This window comes from Bubalus bubalis, chromosome 18 (genome assembly GCF_019923935.1).
Source record: "Bubalus bubalis isolate 160015118507 breed Murrah chromosome 18, NDDB_SH_1, whole genome shotgun sequence".
Lineage (NCBI taxonomy): Eukaryota > Metazoa > Chordata > Mammalia > Artiodactyla > Bovidae > Bubalus > Bubalus bubalis.
Window position 1 is genome coordinate 49,570,224 of NC_059174.1, and position 22,966 is coordinate 49,593,189.

The following is a 22,966-nucleotide window of genomic DNA, read 5'->3' on the forward strand; positions in this document are numbered from 1 at the left end:
TTTGTTCAGAGAAGGCATCCAGGTGGCCATAAAGCACCAAAAAAGATGCTCAGCATCTCTAGTTACTGGAGAAATGCAAATCAAAATGGCAACAAGGTATCACCTCACACCCCTCAGAATGTCCATCTTCTCAAAGATCTACAAAGATTAAATGTTGCTGAAGGCGAGGGGAACAGGGAATCCTACACTGTGGGCGGGGAAGTAAATGGGTGGCCTGCAGCCATGAAGTAAAACAGTATGGAGGTTCCTTTAAATATTAACTATAGAGTTACCACATGATCTGGCAAGCCCACTCCTTGCCTTAGATCCGGAAGGAAGATTAATTTTATATGACACGTGCATCCCTCTTTTCAGGGCAGCCCTGTTGACAATAACAAAGACACAGCATCAACCAAAATGTCCATCCATAGAGAAATGAAGAAAAATTAAACAAACAGTGTCCTCTGTACACTGGAATACACTCAGCCATCAAAAAGAACGAAAATTCACCATTGGCTGCAGCATGGATGGACCAAGAGATTTATCATATTGGGTGAAGTCTGTCAGAGAGGGAAAGAGAAATGTCTTGTCACTTACAGGTGGAATCTGTCATTTCATTCAAATGAACTAATTTATAAACAGAAACGAACTCACAGACTTAGAAAACCCACTTATGGTTATTTTTATTTTTAAAAAAGGTAGGGGAAGGGAGACATTAAGAGGTTGGGATTAACATACACATAGTACTGGGAGGCCTGGCGTGCTGCGATTCATGGGGTCGCAAAGAGTCAGACACAACTGAGCGACTGAACTGAACTGAGCTGAGTACTTATCAACTAGAGAATCCAAAAGGACCTAGTGACTAGCACACAGAAGTCTACTGAACACATGGAAGGAACCGATATAGGAAAAGAATCTGGAAAAAAAACAAACAAACAGATAAACGTTCATGTATAACTAAACCAAGTTCCTGTATACCTATAACAAACACAACGTTGGAAATCAGCTCTTCTCCAATAGAAAATAGACGCTAAATTACAAAAGAAAAACAGTGGCGCACTAAGAAGTGCTGCCGCCTTGTGGCCGCTGTTGGTAACAACAACTGAAAAACCTGTTCTCATGGGCACGTAATATTCACCACGTCTGTGGGGCTGTCAGTAAAATACACAGCCCTCAACAAATGTCCCTGGGTTGGTAACGGAGAAAGAACGCAAAACAGAGCAGACTGTCAAGAGGACGATCTCGGGAGTTCAGTCTGACTCTCACTGTTTTCTAAAAAATCACATGTACATATTTCAGCATTGTGAAATCTTAAGAGAAATGCAAATCAAAACTACAATGAGGTATCACCTCACACAGGTTAGAATGGGCATCGGCAAAAGGTCTAAAACCAATAAACGCTGGGGAGGTTGTGGAGGGAAGGGAACCCTCCTACAGCGGTGCTGGCAATGTCGATGCTAACAGCCAGCACACAGAACAGCGCGGAGGTTTCTCAAGTAAAAAGGGAATGAAATTAGGACACTCCAGAGAGAAAAGAAACTCCACATTGATCAAAGAGCTGAACAGACGGCCACTAATCCAAATCTCTTGAGGAAAATATAGGTATAATATGCTTTGACATAAATCACAACTTTTTTTGGTCTACCTCTTAGAGTAATGGAAAACTAAACTAAACAAATGGGGCCTCATTGACTTTAAAAGCATTTGCTCAGCAAGGGGAGCCATAAACAGGAAAAAAACTAGAAAACCCTCAGAATGGTAAAAATTAAGTGAATGTTACTTGTTGAATATTAAGTGCCCATCAGCACAGTTTTTCCAGTTGTTATGAATGCACTTGAATCATCCAGAAATCATCCCCCTCCCCAGTCCCTGGAAAAATTGCCTTCCACAAATCCAGTCCCCAAAATGTTGGAGACTGCTGCTCTATAGCATAACAATAAGAATACATCTAACAGAACTGACCACTACAGTAAAAATGACTACATATTAAACTTGTTTTTTAAGTTTTCCAAAACAGCAAGATCTTTCTTATATAGATCTCCAACATAAATACAAATTAGAATACAAAGCATTTTTCAAGGTGAACTAATTAGGTTTTGGGGGAAAAGTCCAGAAAGAAAGCAGCACTTTACTGTTACTTGTTTCTGGACAGATTCAGGTTCTGTGGGTGTTATTCTAGCCCTGTATTCATGCTTTGTCTCTATTTACTGACAATGAGAAGTTTGGGGGTTTTCCCGTAAAATTTAAAATAAATAACATTTTCTGTAAAGGAAAATTAACAAGCTAACTTGTTAACAAATTAACTTTATACTTAACAAGCTAACTTTATTCTTCAAGGAACTACAATAAGACAAGAAATGAGCCTAAAGTTAGCAGAAGGAAAGGAATACTAAACATCAGAGCAGAAGTAAATGAAATAAAGACCAGAGAACTAATAAAACAGAACAGTGAAACCAAGAGGTTCGTTTTTTTTTTTTCTCTTTCAGAAGAAAATGTTTCATTACTTACCACTGGTAGAGACATGTGGGAGGGCAACCTTCTGTCAGGCACCTAAGACTTTCAGCAGCTCACTTCCATCCTGTCTTCTGTTCCTCTCTAGATCCGGCTGAATTAATTGCCCTTGAAAAAGCAAGAAACACGTTTTGGTTTCATCCCAGCGATTCACATTCTCCCTCCTCCTGGAACCCCCCTCCCACCACTTCACTCTCCTCGCTCCTTCTCCCAGTCCAGCCCAGCGGGCTTCACCTGCCCAGACACACCTGCTGGTCATCCTCAATCAGCACGACCAAGCCGCTCTGTTAGTCTCAAAACAAAATTCATACTTTGTTTTTTACTCCTTTGTCCCCTGTCTTCCTGATACGCTGAGAGCTGTGTGAGGACGAGCACTGCTCTCCTTACCCACTCACAGATGCTCTGCCCTCTGTCTCTGCACACAGGGGGCCTCCCCTCCTTCTCTCCCCCAGCATCTCTCACGACAGAGGAAATACAGACATTCATTCATTCTGAGCTCTCCTCTGAATTATAATTACCTGAAAATTCCCAGGGACTCCAGAAAGCTAGGTTTTATATGGTACCGTCAATAAATCCCATAAAACCTTTTATGTTAGAAAAAAAAAATCTCACTTGAATTTTTGCTCAGTAAAGCCCCACTGGAAACCCCACTCTCTGCTCCCCAATCATCCCTCCATCCAGCCGGAGCCGGGGTGTGGTCAACGGGGCAGGGTCAGCACGTGTCCTGCCCAACGTCAGTGGACAAACACAGCTCCAAGGTTCTCTCCTGTTGGAGACCCTTCTGTTTTTCGCTCAGCGGTGGAGCATAAAGAAGCACTCACCTGACTCGTGCTCTTTGCTCCAGAGTTCTGTGCAGGTAAGAGTTACTCAGGATGGACCAGGGGCTCCTGAGTCTGTAGTTACAGGGACTGGGTCCTGAGACCTGCTCTGCCCACAGAGACGCCATCACCACACCAGCTGCAGCATCAGAGACAACAGCAGCATCTGCATGGAGCATCTGCTGTGTCTCCAATGAGAAGCGAATGTTTTCCTGGGCACAGTCCTCCTCCTCCTCAGATCAGAAGAGAAAGACAGAGGGAGAGAGAGACAGGGAGAGAGAGAGAGGCAGACAGAGTGAGACAGAGACAGAGAGAGAGACAGAAAGAGAGAGATACAGTGAGAGACACACACAGAGAAAGAGACAGAGACAGGCAGAGAGTGTGTGTGTGCGTTTCTTACACAAAGTAGCCTGCCAGGCTCCTCTGTCTGTGTGACCCCATGGACTGTGGCCCATCAGGCTCCTCTGTCCATGGGATTTCCCAGGCAAGAAAACTGGAGTGGGTGGCCATTTCCTCCTCTAGGGGATCTTCTCGACCCAGGGATCTGAACGACATCTCCTGAGTTTCCTTCCATTGGCAGGGGGAGCCTTTACCACTGCACCACCTGGGAAGCCCCTGACTAAGGACAACTGCTGGCAATTATCCAGATGATTCCAATGGGGAGTGGAACAGCAGGCAGACAAGGTTCTCAGCCTTCTCTGGGGTAAGACTCGGTTTAGAATCAACATTGAGATTAGGCATTAACGGGACACTCCGAGGTGCATCAGGAACTTCCTTTGTGGGACTTTCTTGGTGGTCCAGTGGTTGAGAATCAGTCTTGCAATGCAGGGCACGTGGGTTAGATCCCTGGTCGAGGAACTAGGATCCCACACGCTGGAGCAACTAAGCTTGCGTGCTGCAACTACTGGGCCTGCGAGCTTTAGAGCCTGTGTGCCACAACTAAGACCCACCACAGCCGAATGTGTAAATAAATATTTTAAAAAGAGGAACTTGCTGAGTGCTGCCCCAGGTCACATGTGTGAGGTCTTGCACCAAGGCCACAGAAGCAGAGCCCAGAACCAAGGTCACCACCAAAGCTGACTGAGCCCCTTTGCAGCCTTGTCAAAAGGCCCTGATAATCACTAACAACCCTCCAGACTCCCAATTAAGCAAAGATGCCCACTCCAGTAAACACCCTATAGCATCCCAACCAATCACCTAATGCCAACCTTCCGGCAGGAATTTTCTTTGTCTTGATATAAAAGCTGGCTCATGAACACTCATGAACACTGTCAACTCTCCTGGCCTGTCAGGAGTTGACAGCCAGCTGCGTTCACAGTGCCCGCTCTCTCTCTGCTCTTTGTTCTTAGTAAACTCACTCCCTTCTCAAGTGCTCTGGTCTGGAAATTCTTTTCCAACCCATGCTCATACTGCCTCAACATCTGGTGGCCTATGGGGATTGCTCTCAGGGGACCCTCCCCCAATCTCCTTTCCTCTTTCCTTCTTCCTTGGGCCCTCTGCGAACAGGCAAGCGGCTGTGGAAGCAACTGAGGAACTCTGACCAGCGTCACCCTCTGGTGTGTCCCGAAGGCCCCACTGCTCGCTGTGCCCCAGCAGTTACCGCCCAAATGGGTGAGGGTCTCTCTTTTTTACTCCTTTCCAACTGAGGACTAGGCAAATCAATATTGTGTTGGCATGGGTCAGGCATTTAAAAGCCACTAGGGTGCCTGCCGCTAGAAGACACCTGTGGCAGAATAAAGGGAGTCATGGAACAGATCAGGCTATCAGAGCTTCTGCCCCTAAGACAACTTCCGTGCACTGTATGTGCCGTATTGGTTCAAGCAAGACACTGAGCCCATTGCCCAGGCCACCACCTCCTAGCAGGTGTAAACGGCAGATTAGCCCTCAGCTTGTCTTCTCTGTCTCTTTCACTTTCCCTCCCTCTGTCATGATTTAATTTACAGGGGCCTAGGAGTAGCCTCTGAATCATTCCAAAGAATGCCTGCCACGTGTCAGAGGATCCTCAAAAGGCGAGTCACGGTTGTTCCGGGAACACTCTCTCCGTCCTTTCCGACCCTAGTCGCCAGGTGTTTTCCGCGGTTTGGGCCTAGGCTGGTGCCTAGCCACGCGGTTTTGTGCCACTCGTGGTCACACATTCAGAGGTGATCTCTCACTGTCGGACGCAGTTGCTGGGATGGTGGGCCATTTGGGTCGTTAGCCACACGGTGCCTCGTCACTCGCAGAGCCTTCATTGGGACAGCTGGAATGCCTTCTGTGGCCAGTGAATTCTCGGTACCCCATTCTAAAAATGGGCTCAGGTTTGTCTTGAGACCCTCCCTCAGACTCACCTCTAGGCTGTATTCTGAAGAAATGGAAAAAAAAATTTGACCCTGAAAATCTTAAGAAGAAAAGGGTCACTTTCTTTTGCAACAAAACTTGGAGCCAGTACAAATTGAGGAACCAAGAAAAATGGCTTCCTCGTGGCCCACTAAATTACAACACAATCCTCCAATTTGATCTCTTTTGATGTTCCTTATGCTCAAAAGTTTATGGCACTCAGTCAGATTCCAGATCTAAGGGGCTCACGCTGCATATGTCTTTCTGCTGCTGCCCTATCCCCTCATCCTGCTCTGTCTCTCCCTCCACCAGGTCTCCTGGTCCAGGACTTTTTCCTATAATCAAAAGCCTGGAAAAAACTCTTCTAAAATTCTAAAGAATCCCCTTCTAACTCCTCCTGTCTCTTGGGGCAGTGGGGTAGGAGAGAAGGAAGTGGCAACAGAACCAAGCTTCCCCTATTCCTACAAGTTCCCTTACTCCTTCAGATTCTTCTAATCAAACCAAGATCCCGCCATCCCAGAGGAACAATCCCTGCTGGGAAAACACCTTATCAGTCAATCCGCACCTGTGACCAGCACCAATGTGAATTTGAACACTCTCCAATTTAAAAATTTAAGTTACAAGACCATGACTACAGAAAGGAAAAAGACAATATAGCCATGATATTCTTTAGAATCCAGAAAAAAAAAAAAACTGGCTAAAATGAAATCTTTTTGACATTGCAAAACTATTTCTTTTTGCAGGTGCAATTAGGAAAAAGCTGGCTTGTTAAGATACTTTGTTTTTGGAGTTCTGACCCTGCCTGAGAAGCAAAAACATTCCTAGGAAAAAAACTGAAGTTAACTCTTTTCATGTCCTTGAGATACACAGCCCACTCTGCCTGAGACTCCAGCTGAGAGCAAATTAGTAGAACTTCAAGCCAAGGGGGAAAAAGGGGCAAAGAGATATTTTAAATCTCAAGTGGAAAACTATGAGATCTCTGTCTGTCCAGATAATATGCATGCCTCAGTGTGTGTCTTTGATTTGGATAATATTGTTGAGGTTAATTTGTCAATGAGCTCTATTTAATTGGCCTAAAGAAAAGTAGGGCTTCTCTGGTGGCTCAGATGGTCAAGAATCTGCCCGCAATGCAGAAGAGCCAAGTTCAATCCCTGGTCGGGAAGATCCCCTGGAGAAGGGAATGGCTACCCACTCCAGTATTCTTGCCTGGAGAATTCCACGGACAGAGGAGACTGGTGGGCTACAGTCCATGGGATCGCAAAAAGTCAGACACAACTGAGCGACTAAAACACATACACTAAAGTAAGCGCTTATAAATCAAGCGATTCTGAATTCAAGAAAAAGTAAACTACATGAGTTTCAGGCTCATGTAAACTGGGAAATATTCACTATTACGTTAATCAGTTCAGTTCAGTTGTTCAGTCGTGTCTGACTCCTTGCAACCCCATGGACTGAAGCACGCCAGGCTCCTTTCCCAGTTTGGAGCCAGTCTGTTGTTCCATGTCCGGTTCTAACTGCTGCTTCTTCATCTGCATACAGATTTCTCAGGAGGCAGGTCAGGTGGTCTGGTATTCCCATCTCCTTCAGAATTTTCCACAGTTTATTGTGATCCACACAGTCAAAGGATTTGGCATAGTCAATAAAGCAGAAGTAGATGTTTTTCTGGAACTCTCTTGCTTTTTCAATGATTCAACGGATGCTGGCAATTTGATCTCTGGTTTGTCTGCCTTTTCTAAATCCAGCTTCAACATATAGAAGTTCTTGGTTCACGTACTGTTGAATCCTGGCTTGGAGAATTTTGATGATGACTTTGCTAGCGATTGAGATGAGTGCAATGGTGCGCTAGTTTGAACATTCTTTGGCATTGCCTTTCTTGGGAATTGGAATGAAAATTGACCTATTCCAGTCCTGTGGTTACTGCTGGGTTTTTGAAATTTGCTGGCATATTAAGTAGAGCAATTTCACAGCATCATTTCACAGCAAATTTTAGGATTTGAAATAGCTTAACTGGAATTCTATCACCTCCACTAGCTTTGTTTGTAGTGATGCTTCCTAAGGCCCACTTGACTTCGCATTCCAAGATGGCTCTAGGTGAGTGATCACACCATCATGGTCATCTGGGTCATGAAGATATACCCATTTGAATGCAGAGTTCTGAAGAATAGCAGGGTGAGATAAGAAAGCCTTCCTCAGTGATCAATGCAAAGAAATAGAGGAAAACAATAGAATGGGAAAGACTAGAGATCTCTTCAAGAAAATTAGAGATACCAAGGGAACATGTCATGCAAAGATGGGCACAATAAAGGACAGAAATGGTATGGACTAACAGATGCAGACAATATTAAGAAGAGGTGGCAACAATACACAGAAGAACTCTACAAAAAGGATCTTCATGACTCAGATAACCATGATGGTGTGATCACTCACCTAGAGCCAGACATCCGAACAACCTTATAGGTAAATAAAAAGCCTGTCTCAAAGAAATCTCAAAACATAGTGGGGCCCTCTAGAAGAAAAAATCCACCTCAACAAAAACTGATGACAGACCTATGACATCTACAGTCAATGGACCAAACATATTAAAAGCAAATTAGTCTTGGCTGTGTTTAATAAAAATTAGAGTAATGGTAGGAAAAAATTTGCCCTCTGAATATTAAATCCTACTTCTGTTAATTAAGGTTAGTGTTTACTAAGATTCACTTCTGAAATAATTATTTGTTGTTATAAAATTTAATTAAATTCATAAGAGGACATTCTAAGTTTGTTTCTGAAGGCTAACTTCATGATCAATCTTTGGACAAAGAGCAGATGCTCCATGATCTACAACCAGAGGATTAACACCAGCTTATAGTCACTCAACAAACTAAGTCAGACGACAAGGTAAATACTGGGCTACCCCTAATAGAAGCTCTTAAATTCTTACTTGTGATGTTACTATTACTGCTAGCTATACTGCTTTCTATATTGCCTATTTTACAGAATTGCTGTCTTTTATATTACCAATGGTGTGACTGAGTCTCTAGTAGAAGGATGATCTATAGTTCCATATGAGATCAATGATTATAATAATGTAACTCTAGGTATGAGAAGAAGCAAAAAGACGGAATATTTTCATGGACTATGCTGCTTAGTCACTTCAGTCGTGTCCGACTCTGTGCGACCCATAGACGGCAGCCCACCAGGCTCCCCCGTCCCTGGGATTCTCCAGGCAAGAACACTGTAGTGGGTTGCCATTTCCTTCTCCAATGCAGAAAAGTGAAAAGTGAAAGTGAAGTCGCTCTGTCGTATCTGACTCTTTGCGACCCCATGGACTGCAGCCCACCAGGCTCCTCCATCCATGGGATTTTCCAGGCAAGAGTACTGGAGTGGGGTGCCATTGCCTTCTCCGTCATGGACTATAAGAGACTACTAGTAAGGCAGATATGATCCAGGACTTTTGCTACTTTCGTAGCCTAGTCCAGTAACAGCACATTGAGTGGACAATCAAAACATCTTCGCTAGACCTGGGAATGAGCATTCCTAATATATCTTCACTAGACAAACATTCCTAACATCATGGGACAAAGTGATCACATTATGCCCCCGAAACCATGCTCAAATCTATGGCCATGAAGGGAGTCTGAGGCTGGAAGCTGGCACTTGCCATCTGCCTCTACAAAGAGGAAATCAGGAGCCACTATAGTGGCTGACTTTCTACACCAGCAGAAAGGAATTCAGGGTAGAAATCATGAATGAGGCATTCTGTGCTCTAAGAAAAACTGGCAGGACAGGCCTTCAGATAGACGTTTTCAAGTAAAGATTTTCATGAACCCCAATTCTTGCATCTTCTCATACCTAGAGAAGCCCCAACATCACAGACCAATGTCTGGCCTTGGTTCTCCTGACTAGCCCCTCTTTTAGGCCCCTCGGCAGTTTTTCTACTTGTATTAATCTTCAGGCCGTGTATCTCTAACCTTCTTGTTAAGTTTGTTTCTTCTAGAATACAAATAAAATCTCCAGATGCTGATGCAACAAGCTGGTTGACACATGGACCTCGCGAGAACAAGCGGCTTTCTCATTCCACAGACGCTCATCTCTCTCCAAAAATGCACCCTGACAGTGTGGGCATTGGGACCAGGACCCCACGACCCTCCTGTCCAGCAGGAAGAAGCCAGAGCAGTTTCTGCCCCTTTCCCCAATGACTCGGGTCCCCACATCGCAAGAGAGGATAGGCAGGTAGTTAGACATGAGCAGGGTATAAAGGGGCCAAAGATTTGGCCCATTAATAAGAGGGGGGAACACTGAATCCTGCCCCAGGGCACAGGTGTGAGGTCTTGCACCAAGGCCACAGAAGCAGAGCCCAGAACCAAAGTCACCTCGAAAGCTGACTGTCCCACTTTATAACTGTTGCCAAAAACCCCCTGCTGCTGCTGCTGCTGCTGCTAAGTCGCTTCAGTCATGTCTGACTCTGTGCGACCCAATGGACAGCAGCCCACCAGGCTCCCCCGTCCCTGGGATCCTCCAGGCAAGGACATTGGATTGGGTTGTCATTTCCTTCTCCAATGCGTGAAAGTGAAAAGTGAAAGGGAAGTCACTTAGTCATGTCCGGCTCTTAGCGACCCCATGGACTGCAGCCCACCAGGCTCCCCCATCCCTGGGATCCTCCAGGCAAGAACACTGGAGCGGGGTGCCATTGCCTTCTCCGAAAAACCCCCTAATAGTAACTAAAAAGCTGCCTGACTCCCAATTCAGCAAAGATGACCACTCCAGTAAACACCCTAGAGCATCCCAGCCACTCACCTAATGCCAACCTTTCAGCAGGAATTTTCTTTGTTTTAAGGCTACAAAAGGTGGCTATTAACTCATGAACGCTGTCAACTCTCCCTGGTCTGTCAGCAGTTGTCAGCCAGCTGCGCTTGCGGTGCCCACTCTCTCTCTGCTCTTTGTTTTTAATAAACTCACTCCCGTCTGAAATGCCCTGTGTCTGGAAATTCTTTTCCAACCCGTGCTCAGACTGCTTGAACAGTGTAGACTTGGGAGCTTGGGAGGCAAGCCCCCCATATGAGCAGAGGGCCCAGAGGCTCCAGGGCAGCCTTGAGAGGAGTGTGGAGGGTATAGGGCCCGGGAGCCAGTCTTCAAGGGATAGAATAGGGTCAGAACAGAGGGAAGGAGGAGCTCTGCACCACAGAGGAACCCTCCCAGTGGAAGGACCATCCCCACAAGGGAAGCATGTGGATGGTGTGGACTCCAACAAGCTCTGAGCTTCCCAAGGGAGGCTGGCGGTTCCAAAGGGCAGGATGCGCCTGAGGCCTCTTTTTGCCTGAAAAACAGAAACTACACAAGTAATCTCATCTCTGCAGAGTCATTCCTCACCCCGACTTTCCCCTCCCATCCCCAGGACAGCAACTTTCTCTTCTTTCCCTGCCCCCTAAACTCGTCCCCCTTCCCCCGCTCTTCTAGATCATTCTGGGCTCTGCACACTCCTAGGCCTGCCCCATCCTCCATTTCCTCCCCTTCCCACTTCTTGTATTCTAGATTCTTCTGCCCACTATACCCTCCGCTCCCTGGGTCCTGGATCCTTTTCAGCCTCCATGTGGCCTCAGTTTCACCTACTCACACATTTCACCGTCTCTCAAACTCCAAGGAAGAACGTTTGGCGCCCCCACGTGGACATTCATTTTCCTGCAGGGCTTCCCCCAGACGCTGGCGGCCCCAACCAGAACCCTTCTGAGAGCAACCCTGCCCTTCTCAGCCTGGTTCCAGCTGGAACCTGGAAACCCTGCCCTCTTGTCCTACATTCTAGGCCCTACCCCAAGCCGTTCCCTTACTTCCCCAGGGCTGGAGTCCAGGAACCCTATTCTGGCCCCCACCCCCACTCCTCATGTCCTTCATTTTTTGAATCGCCTGCACCCTCAGCTCAAGACTTCTGTCTCCTCCAGGGTCCTGACATCCCCCAACTCCTGCTCAAAGTCTGCCTTTCTAGCCCCAAAGGATTCCAATCTCCTTCTCCACCTGGTTTCCTGGACCCTTTCTCCACCCACTCCTCTTCCCTGGGACTCCTTTGTGCCAGGAGATTTGTGCCTGCGTGTCGCTAACTCCCTTCACAAACAGATGCAAAACACATACAAACATACACACACATACAAATAGATATAAACACACAAATACACAGACACACACACACCCGTGTACACACACGTATGTAGGCACATAGCTACATACATACACACAAATAGACATATATGGATACATATTCACACACACTCACACTCAACCCACAGATCTCCCACACCAAGGCCTTGATTGATTGGCATGGAGCTCTTCTCTGAAAACCCCGCCCCCTGGGCTTCCTCTTTGAAGCGGGCACCTCCCACGACGTCTCCCGGAGGACGTAAATTCAGGGTGTGTTCTGAGAGGAACACCCACAACTCGAGCTTTCGCCATGTCTTCATTTCTTTTGCTGATCGTGGACAAGGTCTTGGAAGTCCAAGAGTGGGTGCCGGCTAAATTTCTCACACAGGAGGTAAGAAAATTTTCCGTAATGTCCTGGACTGGATGCTCTTACCCAGCAGAGTCCCCCAGGCTGCTGGGGAAGGGCACCTGGCTGGCCAGGAAGTTGCCCACTCTATCTGGGGATCTGGTCAACAGAGGGGGTCTGCCAGATGAACCTTTAATGGGCATCTGCCCTGTGGGTGCCAACTTGGGAGTTTGGGGCCGGCTGATCCCGACCTGTTGGGAGGGCGGGGAGCCATGGGGCCTTGAGAGGAGTCAGGGGTGCACGGGGGCCCGGGCAAGGGAGAGAATTGGGCGAGAACAGAGGGAAGGAGAAGCTCCACGCCATCAAGGAGCCTTCAAAGTGTAAGGACGGTTCTGGGAAGGGAAGTGTGGATGCTGTGGACCCCAACAAGCTCTGTGCTTCCCAAGGCGGGCCTGGAGGCTGGCAGTTCCAACAGCGGGAGATGTGACTGAGGCCTCTTTTTGCCTCAAGAACTGAAACTGCACAAGCAGCCCCGCCCTCACTTGAGCCCGCTTTCCCTTCCCTTCCGTGAGGGCAGTACCCGCTCTTCTTTCTCTGCCCCGTAAATTCGTCCCCGCTTCCCGGCTTTTCTAGATCCTTCTTTGCTCTGCCTACCACAGTCTTCCTCATTCTTACTCATCCTGTGCCCTCGTGTTCTAGATTCTTCTGCCGCGCTCCCCTCCCCTCCCTTGGCTCTGGCTCCTCTTCAGCCTCCGCTGTGGTCTTAGTTAGTGTCACTTCCTCACACATCTCAGGCCCTTGGAAGCTCAGCGGAAGCACATTTGAAGCCCAGAGATGGACATTCCCTTTTTTGTTACATATAAAGGCAATGGCACCCCACTCCAGTACTCTTGCCTGGAAAATCCCATGGACGGAGGAGCCTGGTAGGCTGCAGACCATGGGGTTGCTAAGAGTCGGAAATGACTGAGCGACTTGACTTTGACTTTTCACTTTCATGCATTGGAGAAGGAAATGGCAACCCACTCCAGTGTTCTTGCCTGGAGAATCCCAGGGACGGGAGAGCCTGGTGGGCTGCCGTCTATGGGGTCGCACAGAGTCTACTGCTAAGTTGCTTCAGTCGTGTCCGACTCTGTGCGACCCCATAGCCGGCAGCCCACCAGGCTCCCCCGTCCCTGGGACTCTCCAGGCAAGAACACTGGAGGGGGTTGCCATTTCCTTCTCCAGTGCATGAAAGTGAAAAGTGAAAGGGAAGTCGCTCACTCGTGTCCGACTCAGCGACCCCATGGACTGCAGCCCACCAGGCTCCTCCATCCATGGGATTTTCCAGGCAAGAGTGCTGGAGTGGGGTGCCATCGCCTTCTCCGTTCCATATACTAGATTGTGGTATTTTGTTTGATTCCGCATGTAAGTGATATCATATTGTATTTGCCACTGTTTTCTCCCACTTAATAGATTATGTTTACTTTTTTATCTAACCAAAAGCATCTAAAACACACCAAGAAATGAAAAAGGGGTACAAATGAACTTATCTACAAAACAAATAAAATTATAGATGTAGAAAGCAATCTGATGGTTACCTGGGGTAAGGAGGGGAGGGATAAACTGGAAGACTGAGGTTGACATGTACACACGACTATATATAAAATAGATGAGGAATAACGACCTTCTGTATAGCACAGGGAGCTCTACTCAGTACTCTGTAATGACCTATATGGAAAAAGAATCTAGAAGAGTGGATATATGTATGACTCACTTTGCGGTATAACTGAAACTAACACAACACTGTAAATCACCTATACCCCTAGAAAAAAAAACAAGGAAGGAAAAGAACCAAACTCTTAATGGAAAAGAAAATGAAAGTCAAAGCAATATTCATGTACCAGATACATACCAGTGTCTGATATATATTATAATAATATGTATACTAAAAATATATATATATAATATATATATGGGGCTTCCCAGGTGACACAGTAGTAAAGAATCTGCCTGCCAACACAGGAGATGCAAGAGATGCAGGTTCAATCTCTGGGTCACGAAGATCCCCTGGAGAAGGAAATGACAACCCACTCCAGTATTCTTGCCTGGAAAATTCCATGGACAGAGGAACCTAACCGGCTATATAGTCTATGGGGTCACAGTCGAACGCGACTGAGCACACGCACACACACATATATAACATACATGATATATATCTTATTATATAATATGTAATACAATATATAGTAGATATATATCATCTAATATATAATACATAATATATAGTAGATATATATATTATGTTTGCATGCATAATATGTATTTTCCGTGGGTTTCTCATAGATAAATTAATGACATATGGAATGAAACAAGCCCTGAAACCCTTGAACTGTTGGGTTGCCCAGTCCAAGGGATGCTGATATTTATACTACACAAGATAGCAACCAGTTAAACATGAATCGTTCATAAAACCATATCATATACATCTTTAAAAAGATGTTTGGTCGCCAAACAGCAGAAGCCATTACGGTTTAATTTCTTTTTATATATCTGTTTGGATCTGTGCTATCTTTGCGAAATCTTAGAAGATGACGTCGTATATTATTGTTAAAGAAGCCGCATCATTGAGGAAAGTTAACAGTAGAGATTTGGATAGCCTTATTAATTATAAATACTGACTCCTTCTGTCCAGCAGGAAGAAGCCAGAGAGGATTCACTTGTTTCGCTGATCAAGGCCAAGGTCTTGGAAGTCCCAGAGCAGGTGGGGGCTGAATTTCTCACACAGAAGGTAAAAAAACTTATAAAAGTTATTTTAAGAAGATGTGGAATGGAGCAAGCCCGGATACCCTTTTACTGTTTGATCTCATGAGCAATCAGAGAGATACTGATATATGTACTACACAAGTTAGCTTCGGTGGTATGCAACTGGATAGTCGTGAAATTTTTTTTAAATAAGAGTGTGTATATATATTTGGAAAGATGGGTAATCAACCAACAGAAGTGACTGTGGCTTGACTTCTATATGCATTTGGGATCTATACTATCTTTGTGAACTATGTTTGGGGTTTTTTGTGGGGGGAGGGTGGCTTTTCATTTCTTCCGCCTCTTTGAGAAACACAGGCTTTATTAGGTTACTGCTGGGCACAGGTTACAAAAGGGTTTCTGGGCTTCCTCCCAGGCTGGAGTAGGTACTCCCAGAGGAGTAGTGTGTTTCTGCTGCCCTCCCCCTCAAGGCTGAATGCGGATTGCCCCATGTAGCCCGAAGACCTCTCCCTGGAGGAATGGTTTTTCCGTGATGTCCTGGACTGGATGCTCTTACCCAGCAGAGTCCCCCAGATTGCTGGGGAAGGGCACCTGGCTGGCCAGGAAGTTGCCCACTCTATCTGGGGATCTGGTCAACAGAGGAGGTCTGCCAGATGAACCTTTAATGGGCATCTGCCCTGTGGGTGCCGACTTGGGAGTTGCGGCGGGCTAATCCCGACCTGAGGGGAGGGCAAGAAGGCATGGGGCCTTGAGAGGAGTCAGGGGTGCGTGGGGGCCCGGGCAAGGGACAGAATTGGGTGAGAACAGAGGGAAGGAGAAGCTCCACGCCACCGAGGAGCCCTCAAAGTGTAAGGACCGTTCTGGGAAGGAAACTGTGGACGCTGTGGACCCCAACAAGCTCTGTGCTTCCCAAGGCGGGCCTGGAGGCTGGCAGTTCCAACAGCGGGAGATGTGACTGAGGCCTCTTTTTGCCTCAAGAACTGAAACTGCACAAGCAGCCCCGCCCTCACGCCCACTTTCCCTTCCCTTCCCCGAGGGCAGTAACCCGCTCTTCTTTCCCTGCCCCCTAAACTCGTGCCGCTTCCCGGCTTTTCTAGATCCTTCTTTGCTCTGCCTACCACAGTCTTCCTCATTCTTACTCATCCTGTGCCCTCGTGTTCTAGATTCTGCCCGCACTCCCCTCCCCTCCCTTGGCTCTGGCTCCTCTTCAGCCTCCGCTGCGGTCTCAGTTAGTGTCACTTCCTCACACATCTCAGGCCCTTGGAAGCTCAGCGGAAGCACATTTGAAGCCCAGAGATGGACATTCCCTTTTTTGTTACATATACTAGTTTGTGGTATTTGTTAGATTACTCATGTAAGTGATATCATATAGTATTTGCCACTGTTTTCTCCCACTTAATAGATTATGTTTACTTTTATATCTAACCAAAAGCATCTAAAGCACACCAACTGAGAAATGAAAAAGGGATACAAATGAACTTATCTACAAAACAAATAAAATTATAGATGTAGAAAGCAATCTGATGGTTACCTGGGGTAAGGAGGGGAGGGATAAACTGGAAGACTGAGGTTGACATGTACACACGACTATATATAAAATAGATGAGGAATAACGACCTTCTGTATAGCACAGGGAACTCTACTCAGTACTCTGTAATGACCTATATGGAAAAAGAATCTAGAAGAGTGGATATATGTATGACTCACTTTGCAGTATAACTGAAACTAACACAACACTGTAAATCACCTATACCCCTAGAAAAAAAAACAAGGAAGGAAAAGAACAAAAGTCTTAATGGAAAAGAAAATGAAAGTCAAAGAAATATTCATGTACCAGATACATACCAGTGTCTGGTATATTTTATAATAATATGTATACTAAAATATATATATATATAAAATATATATATGGGGCTTCCCAGGTGACACAGTAGTAAAGAATCTGCCTGCCAACACAGGAGATGCAAGAGATGCAGGTTCAGTCTCCAGGTCATGAAGATCCCCTGGAGAAGGAAATGACAACCCACTCCAGTATTCTTGCCTGGAAGATTCCATGGACAGAGGAATCTAACTGGCTATATAGTCTATGGGGTCACAGTCGGTCGTGACTTAACATGCACACACACACGTATATAACATACATGATATATATCATATTATATAATATATAATATGTAATACAATATATAGTAGATATATATATTATGTTTGTATGCATAATATATATTTTCCGTGGGTTTCTCATAGATAAATTAATGACATATGGAACAAAACAAGCCCTGAAACCCTTGAACTGTTGGGTTGCCCAGTCCAAAGGGTGCTGATATTTGTACTACACAAGATAGCAAGATGTTAAACGTGAATCGTTCATAAAACAATATCATATATCTCTTTAAAAAGATGTTTGGTCGCCAAATAGCAGAAGCCATTACCGTTTAATTTCTTTTTATATATTTGTTTGGAATCTATGCTATCTTTGCAAAATCTTAGAAGACGACATCGTATATTATTGTTAAAGAAGCCGCATCATTGAAGGAAGTTAACAGTAGCGATTTGGATATCCTTATTAATTATAAATACTGACTCCTCTGTCTAAGAGAAAGGACTGATTTAAAACTGGGGAGACATCCCTAACATGATAACAGGTTTCAGGAGACACAGATTACCAGCTTGGCTTCCTATAGTGGCCGCTAAACTGTGATTTCCTCCAACACTGGCAAACATTTAGAAATCGAACTTTTGCTGTTATAAGCAAGACACCAACTGTGCCTTCCTGGCAATGAATAGACTTGACCCTGGAGCTAAAGGATTACCAAGCTGTCATGTCGTCTTCTGCCTGGTTCTGTGCTGACCGAGACTCCAACCGGGCGCAGAGCAGGGGAAGGGCCAGATTGTGACCAAGCAGGACCCTAGGAGGCTTTCCCAGAATAAAGCCTCAGCCAAGTCTTCCGCCTGCCTTTTGTCTGTAGAAAATCTTTCGTCAAAGAATAAACTTGGGGACTTCCTTGGGGGTCCAGTGGGTGAAGACTCTGAACTTCCACTGCAGGGAACGCAGGTTTGATCTTGGTTGAGGAATGAGAATCCTACTTGCTTGCGATGCGGCCAGAAAATAAAAAGTAAAAAATTTTTTAAAGAATAAATTTAATCAGAGAAGTGAGAAAATGCAGAAAGAAAAGGAAAACAGTCAAACAAGCCAAAATAATAATACTTCAGCCATTAGACAAAGTCAAGGACCTTTATTTAGTTCTTCCTCAAGGTCTATAGATATTGTTCTGTGCCTTATTTGTGAACTGTTTAGCAGATACTCAAACCCCTACCAGGTGGAGGAAGTTAACTGTATGTTGCCCACAAGCAAGTCAACCCCAGACCATTTGGAAGCAAAAGGTTGATGACGCTGCCTCTTCATTACCTGACCACCGACCATGGCTCGGTAAACACTGTGAGACTCCTCACTACCACCACCAGGCTGGGAGCACAGTCTTAAGGCTTTGCCTGCTGTGGCCCTCTTTGCCTGGCCAAACAGTAAAGCTACTTTCTTTCTACTTCACCCAACTCTTCCTTAAAGGTTTCATCCTGCACCACTGTACAGAGGCCGGATTTTGGCAACAAATTGGGTGGTCGGTGTGGGGTTGACTTAGGGGCAGCCCCACGGGGGTCCCCTGGCTTGATCAGACTCTCCGAGGTCAATCCTCCACGCCAGGCTCTTTTGAGAAGGCAGAGGGTTGGAAGATTCCTTCAGAGGCCAGGTGGCCTGAGACTCTTGTCAAGAAGGCTGAGCTCCAGTCATACCAGGTACTGCATCCAGGCAGTGGGGGCTCTGAGTCAGAAGTGGAGAGTGAAGGAGGACCACCCTAGAAGCTGGGGAGGCCACCTTCACCTTAAAGAAGTTTCTTTCTTTCTCCAGCCTATGTCAGCCTGAATTTTTCTGCTCCAAAGAATTATTTGGAGGAAGGAGAAAGAATCGGGGACATGGAGACACCTTGGCCAGCATCTGGGTAAGTCCCCAGGTGAATATTCTGAGGCTCCTTTGAAACAGGAGGGGAAAGGGCAGGGCACAACCTTTGACATATCCCGAGGGCACAACATAAACGAATTAAAATCAAACGGGTCCAAGATGGCTGACAAGTCAACTTGACTAGACCTTGCTCCTTGGTATAACTCATTGTAACACATCAGCAAGCTAAATGGCACATTCAAGGTGCCGTGACAGTTCCGAGGTCAAACATCAAAGACCAAAAAGTGGGCCGTGGTCCAACTCCTGGAAATCCCCTCCCCTTCCCCAAAACTGTTGGAATAATCCTCCCACTTAGTAGTCCATGAAATTACCCAGCCCATAGAAACTAACCACACCACATTTCCAGGCTGTTGTGCTCGCCCTCTGTAATGGCTCACACTGTCTGTGGGGAGTGTTTCTCTATGAATAAATCCACTTCTTACCTATCACTTTGTCTCTCACTGGATTCTTTCTGTGATGAGACATCAAGAACCTGAGTCAGGCCGTGGAAAAAAACAGAAGAGGACACTCAATACACCTGTGAGCCCCTTGGAGATCTCAGATACCTATTCAGGACTACCAATGAGTGCCATTCTAATGAACACCCCCAAAATCTGGTTTCTGGGGATAAGACTTCTCAGGATAGCTCTAAAGAGCCAACACAGCTTGGTAGAGACTGTACTTCAAAACAAACAGGAGATAGATCTTCTGATCCCTAAACAAGGAGGGACTTGAGCCATCCTGGCCATGTGAATTTAAAATTGACTGATGCCCCTACTAGTCCATGTTCTGCCATATTGATGATGCTTATGATTGTTCCATGTACTCTCAATTGTCTAACCTGCTTTTTCTCTTCCCAGGTCAACCAGCTACAACATGCAGTGCCAGTTCAACAAAGATATAAAACTACAGCCGACCACGGAAAATATCACTCACCCTTAGATGGACACCGCTATAAGGACTCTGAGGCTTGGGACTAGCAAGAGGGGGAGGCCCAATACCCCTCGCTGTCCCAGTTCAGCAGGAAGTAGCCAGAAAGACCTTGACGCCCCTATTCCCAAAGAACTGGACCTTCCATCTCTTGAGGGGATAATGTTAGGTAGTTAGAATAGGGAAAAGGAGCCCAGAATGGCGGTGTCTAAAAGATGAGGAACAGAAAAGCCCACGAAAATAGAACAAAAGAAGGTCTGAGGACCAGACTGAGGGCCTCAGGTAAAACAAATACCACTTCTGACTGGCCCAATTTACACAGGACAGGCACAGGAAAAAAAAATATATAAAAAGAGGAGCCAAAGCTAGCTCGCTTGCTCTCGCTCGCTCGCTCTCTCCCACTCACTGGGGCGCTCATCTCTTCGTGTCTTTGGATCAACGTGCCCTGATGCCTCCAAGATGGATTTTCCTGCTATCTTCTAAATAAAATAGAGCTGTAACACTGAGCTGTGACACTGATTTTTCTAAGAGCTATAACACGGTCCGTTCGAGACCTGAGAGCTATAACACGATCTCTCCAAGACCCGAGAGCTGTGACACGCCGAGGGGGCTTTAATGTCCATCACTCCAAATCTTTGTTGTGACGAGACAGAACCGAGGAGCATACACTCGCCTGATAGAACCAACTAAGGCCAAGATGGCAGAGTCGACTTCCACTAGACCCTGAGCCTCAGTATATGCTCACTGTAACATATCAGCAAGCTAAGTGACCATCCACCACCGTTGGCAAAGTGAATAACCATTGTTTCACACTGACGTATGATTCTATCGGATTTAGTGTTTGAACCCCTTTTGATATTTTCAACAAAACTTCCTAAATCAAATTCTGATGAAGTCTTCTTGACCCCTAGCTAACTCTGGGATGCTTCAAAGGGCCCCTGAAACAGGACAAAGAGAGATATTAAGCTAATTAGATTCATTGGGTAGGTTAAATTACATGGGCAGTATTATCAAATGAGTAATATGTTGAGGTCCTTTAATGGACTGGAACCTGGTGGTCTGGAGTCGATGATAAGAAAGTAAAAGAGAGAAAGAGGCTGGTATTCCTTGGTTTATGCAGAAAACCAATAAAGTCCTTTGACACAGGGCTTGCGTCGCTCACAAAGGCACCTGGCGCCCTCTTGAGGGGAGTGAAGGCAGAGGGCGCCTTCTCGAGAGGGTCTTAGAAGCCTGGGCAGGAGAGTGAGCATGACGGGTCTCTGCGCTCCAGAGAATTAGCCTGAGAGAGAGAGAAAGAAAGAAAGACATGGGGACCAAAGCTCTGATGGAGCAAAGGAGTTTTATCAACATTGTGTGGGTATTTATACTGTCTTACAAGATAGCTATTTTCAGCAGAGATAAAATCAAAACTTACAAGTTATCAAGGAGACATGAGGTCATCCATATGAAAGAGAGAGGGTTATAAATAATCACTTTTACTGTATGGGTCATAAAAAGGAAAAGGGTTGTAAATAGTTACTTATCACCGTATGGAAAAACTAACGACGGAAATGCATGCATTCCTAAGCCCCGGGGAGTAGTTTGCTACTCCACTTAATTCCTGAATATTCAGGAATTAATAAGGGACAGAGGATTCATGACAGACCCAAAACAACACACAGGAAGCCTTCTGTTAAGTGCTTCCTGACAATTCCCCCTATTTTATTATATTTGTAAAATGAAATTTGATTTGTTCCCAGTGGTAGGCACTATGATTAAAATGAACAGGAGTAACACAAAATTCAAGTAATCTGGAAACAAGTCCAGCCATGGGACCTTCTTCCCAGGGTCGTTGGAGATTTACTGGTAACCACAAACTACGTCGAGATGGAAGAATCAAAAGGGAATCATTTCTTAAAGAGATAGAGGAGTTAAGACAAGCATATAGTTTGCAATTAATACACATTACAGAACATATAGTCTTATTAAATTGTAAATTTCCTATGTCTATAACAAAAGGAAGTGGGACACAGGCCTGTATAAAATATGACTGATTATAGTGAAAGAAATAGTTACTATAAGAAATAGTTACTATGACCACGACTGGTCCCTGTGAAAAGTCCGGTCCAAGTTCCAAGTTCTTCTGTGCTCGCAGCAAGCTTCCAAATGTGTCATTGTTCAGGCCCACTCTGTTTATCGAGGACTATCCTAGGATTAAGTGGTGCTAATCCACCATCAAGCCACCCAAGAAGTCCTTTGCCAAGGCAATGTTTCATCATAGTGTCAGTGACCTTCCATGTCACTTGCGTAACATAGTCACACACCATGCTATTAACCTCTTCTGAGCAGTTAGAGAACGACATCCCATGGGGTCCCCAATCAACAATTATGTGAATAGCCACAAACATTAATTTTACTGATTTGGCTTGACATTAGTCCCAATGAACAGGAGTATATGTAAAGTTCTTATAAGTAAACCCTTTGCATAATGTTCTTTGGTCTTTCCCTGACTCTTTCCTAACACTTTCCCTAAAGTCTCAGTAGTATAAACGTGGTTCACAGACAAAGAAAGGGCAGTAAATAATCCAAGCCAAGTCCAAATGTCCTTTTTGGGAGGCAGGGCAAAAGCCCAAGTTTGTTGGCTAATGTTTATGCACAATTCTGCTGGGCTTGTGCACAACAGAAGGACTTCAGAGCCTAAAGAGATGTTAATTAGTTTTCCCTCCTTCCCAGGGTGTGAGGGCCTTTCACATTCCAGGGACGGGGCATATGGGTGGAGTCATTGGTTGATAAGATTGGTCTTTTCTATGTCCATTCTATGACCTGCAATAGACGGGGTTGGGTATGTAAACTTGATGAGTCAGAGCTCGAGCAAGATACAGGCCAAAAGACTGAGCATTGCCAGGAGAATGTATTCAGGACTCCGAGGCATTCCCTGTTGAGAGACCAAATTTTCAGCTCGATTAGTAAGAGTCTTTATTTGTCCCCAAGTGGGGAGATCATAAAGGTGATGCCACCGAGGACGGTGCTTCCTGGAGATCTTTAGAGCCGCCATGGCCCATATTGGAATTTCTTCCTCCTGGGGTCCTTGTTGTCCCTTCTCCATTTTGAAGGCCGGGGGCCCCCTTGGGTCGAATCTTTGGAAGAGGAAGCCATGTGAGTTCTTTGGATCCAACTGGGGAAATACAAGCATACCCTTTTCCCTGTAAGATTAGTTTCCCCGATTTCCAGTTTTTCATT

The 22,966-nt window shown here is 45.5% G+C and overlaps 2 long non-coding RNA genes and 1 pseudogene across 4 annotated transcripts in view; 1 reads left to right on the plus strand and 2 right to left on the minus strand.

The window, feature by feature from the left end:
- Window positions 1-3,654, minus strand: part of LOC112580303 — a 30,818-nt gene extending 27,164 nt beyond the window's left edge. For both annotated transcript variants that reach the window (XR_006545813.2, XR_006640157.1), the window contains exons 1-2: window positions 3,312-3,654; window positions 2,488-2,598 (exon numbers count right to left, since the gene is read on the minus strand). This is a non-coding gene — a long non-coding RNA (uncharacterized LOC112580303). The remainder of the gene's footprint in view (window positions 1-2,487; window positions 2,599-3,311) is intronic.
- LOC102391053 overlaps window positions 1-22,966 on the minus strand; it is a 214,638-nt pseudogene that overhangs the window by 153,931 nt on the left and 37,741 nt on the right.
- LOC123330137 lies at window positions 3,104-10,143 on the plus strand. 2 transcript variants are annotated; one of them, XR_006640161.1, is made up of 4 exons: window positions 3,104-3,346; window positions 3,889-4,919; window positions 8,398-8,504; window positions 9,590-10,143. It is a non-coding gene; the product is annotated as an uncharacterized LOC123330137 (long non-coding RNA). The 2 variants fall into 2 exon arrangements; XR_006545831.2 differs by having other exon boundaries at window positions 3,889-4,011.